Here is a 3,446-nt window from a genome sequence, read left to right as displayed (position 1 = left end):
CAAGTAAATAGGGTGAAGAATCTATTCCTTAGACGACCTTCATGTGTCCTTAAGGTCACTATTAATGGCTTTGTTATGGCACTAGGACTAAAGAATACACCTACATTACTCCAAAGGGAGATGCAGAATATATTTAGTAATGATAATCAAGTATTCATATTTATCTACATAGATTATTTGTTAGTGTTTGCAAAATCTTATAAAGAACATATTGCTCATCTTGGTGGAATAAGATGGGCTAATACTATCTAAAAAATAAAAATATGTAAAGAAAAAATAATTTCCTTGGTCATGAAATATGAGAAGAAAAAATATTTTTACAAAAACACATTGCTAATAAAATCTTACAATCCTCCAATACCATGAATAACAAAAAGGTCTTACAAGAATTCTTAAGTGGCTAATCAAATATTCTCCATATTGCTTGCATTCCATACGAGAAAGAATCCTAACTCAAATGGCTAGCATAGTGCGTCGTGAGCCCTGAGGACCGGGTTTCATTCCTGGCGGGCGCATATTTTTTGCTAGTGCCCTGATTTTGCATGGCACTGTTTTGTTTCGGCTGAACGTGGCTGAGCATGTTTCTACGCGATTTTGGCCTGGCGCGCGTGAAAGATGCATGTCGCTGTGCACTGGCGCTCATTTGTTTCGTTCATTTTTTTCGTTTGAGTTCACTGGCGCTATTTTCTTTTCACTGCGCGCGTGCTCAACAGGCCTGACGCTTGGAGTGCTTCGTCTATTTAAACACCTCGTACCTAGCTTCCTGCATCTACTACCTTGCCTCCTTGCTTGCTTGCTTAAAATACCGTGCTTGCTTGTTTTTAGCCATGTTCATCTACGACATGGCTTAGTTTTTTTTCCTTCTTCCACTTCTCCATACAGCGCAATGGGTGATCCATTCCCTGCCTTTGATCTGAATGTCCGTATAGAACAAGATGACGACGGCAACCTTCCCTTCAATCTCAACGAGCCAATATTGGAGGATCACAACAACGGTATTGTGTCAATTGTTACTCAGTTTGCTCTTTCCATTTATGATATTCATAGCAGCCGCTTGCAAATGTCGTTTCCTTTCTCAGTTTGCTGTTTCCTTTTTCAACAGGAATTGATTTGAACTTGCCACTCGATGAATTTGGTGCTGTTGACTTCGATTATGTACAAAACCTCTCAAGTAAGCCATGGCTATTATGTGATGTGGATTTGATTTGATCTTGTCACTTGATGCAATTAGAATTTTTTATTGGTAAGCATGGCAATTATTTTGAATGTGCCATTAGATAAACCTGCATGCCGTATCTACTACTCTGTGGCTATTGTTTTTTTAACAACGCTTGTTTAATTTCTTTTAATAGAACAGGTTGTGGCTAACAAGTGATTATTTTTTTAATAGAACATGCTGCTCCCGTTGAAGCAAACCATCAAAGAAAAGACATGACAAAAGACGTCAGAAAACAAATTTATCAATCATTGTTGGCTAGAAGCAAGAATGGGAAACTAGGCAAGAAAGATACAACAATCGTTGCTGATCAGTTTGGAGTGCACATTCGGATAGTTCAACGCTTATGGAAGCAAGGTAAAATCCAACACTCAAATAACATTCTGGTTATGGTTGCTAGTCGAAAGAAGGGTAGAAGTGGTCATAAGGCAGTCCCTCTAGATTTGGAACGATTGCGCAACATTCCTCTCAAGCAAAGAATGACCATAGAAGATGTGTCTAGTAAACTTGGTATTAGCAAAGTTATGATACAAAGATATTTGAAAAAAGGTTTGCTTAGGCACCACTCTAGTAGCATCAAACCATACCTCACAGATGCTAATAAGAAGACTAGGGTGAAGTGGTGTGTTGATATGATTGAGCAAGGTTTGGTTGATGATCCAAAATTTAAGGATTTGTTTGACTTTGTGTTCATTGATGAAAAATGGTTCTACCTCTCTCAAAAATCTGAAAAATATTATTTGCTGCCCGAGGAAGATGACCCACATCGCACTTGTAAGAACAAGAACTACATCCTTAGGCTTATGTTCTTGTGTGTATGTGCTCGGCCAAGGTTTAGGAATGGAGAATATGTTTTTGATGGAAAAATAGGTTGTTTTCCACTTGTCACTTATGAACAAGCTATTAGAAGAAGTCACAATCATATTCGTGGAGAAGAAGTAATCAAGCCAATTACATCAATCACAAGGGATGTGATCAAAGATTTCATGGTAAATAGAGTGTTCCCTGCAATTCGAGCCAAGTGGCCAAGAGAAGATGTGAACAAGCCAATTTTCATACAACAAGATAATGCACCTTCTCATTTAAAAGTGGATGATCCTATTTTTTATGAGGCTGCTAAGCAAGATGGGTTTGACATTCGGCTAATTTGTCAACCACCCAATTCTCTAGATTTTAACATTCTAGATTTGGGGTTTTTAGAGCTATTCAAGCTATTCAACACAATAAGGATGAAAAACAATTAAAGATCTTGTTCCAGCCGTGCAACAGGTAAATGATCAATTGTTTCTTACAACAAGATAATGCACTTGTTTCATTGTTTCTTCAATAACTAATTGATTGATTTCTTCACCATATTTTTGTAGGCATTCTTAGAGTACTCTCCATGGAAAGCAAACAGGATTTTTGAAAGAAGTCATGAAGGTCAAAGGATGCAACAAGTTAAAGATTCCTCACATGCAAAAACAAAAACTTGAGAGAGAAGATAGGCTGCCATTGCGAATCTCCTCTGAACCTTCCTTGCTAGCTGAAGCCCTGCAAATTAGAAGATGGAAATTAGCTTATGCAAATTAGAAGATGCAAGTTGCGGATCCTACAATGTATCTTAGGTTAAATGCATGTACCTTACTGATCTTGCTTTGCTTCATCTTCTTTGTTGGCCTGGGGACTTATCTTTGTTTGCTTCATCTTCTCATCGTGCTCCTCCAACTTCTTTACAACTTCCTCGGGCAGAATGATGGTGTTACCATGCATTTCAAGTTTTTCCACATCAGGAATGAAGAACGCACAATCAAACTTGTCCACGCCATAGAGGAACCTTGCTGGCACATCGTAGTCTTTATGCAAAAGGCCACAATGGGCACAACTGTGAGCGTTGCGGCGAGCTTGGAAGTAGGCTTCTCTGAAGATGCCGCTAGCATGGAACATGCAGCGGCGAGGACACTGTACCTCCTCGACGGAGTCTGGCACCTCCTCGACGGAGTCCAGCGGCTCCACGTTGTCCAGTGCGATGGAGTCCGGCACCTCAACGATGGAGTCTAGATCAGGCTTGATGGAGTCCGGCAACTCCTGCAGTGTCATCTCGATGTTGTCCAGCACGACGGAGTCCGACACCTCAATGACGGAGTCCAGATCAGGCGCGACGGAGTCCAGCAACTCCTGCGGCATCATCTCGATGTTGTCCAGCTGCAATTCGAGCGAGCGTGGACGCGAGCGATCCATGCCGCGAGCG

This window comes from Setaria viridis, chromosome 3 (genome assembly GCF_005286985.2).
Source record: "Setaria viridis chromosome 3, Setaria_viridis_v4.0, whole genome shotgun sequence".
NCBI classification, from domain to species: domain Eukaryota; kingdom Viridiplantae; phylum Streptophyta; class Magnoliopsida; order Poales; family Poaceae; genus Setaria; species Setaria viridis.
The sequence above is the reverse complement of the archived record's forward strand: the minus strand, read 5'-3'. Positions refer to the sequence as shown.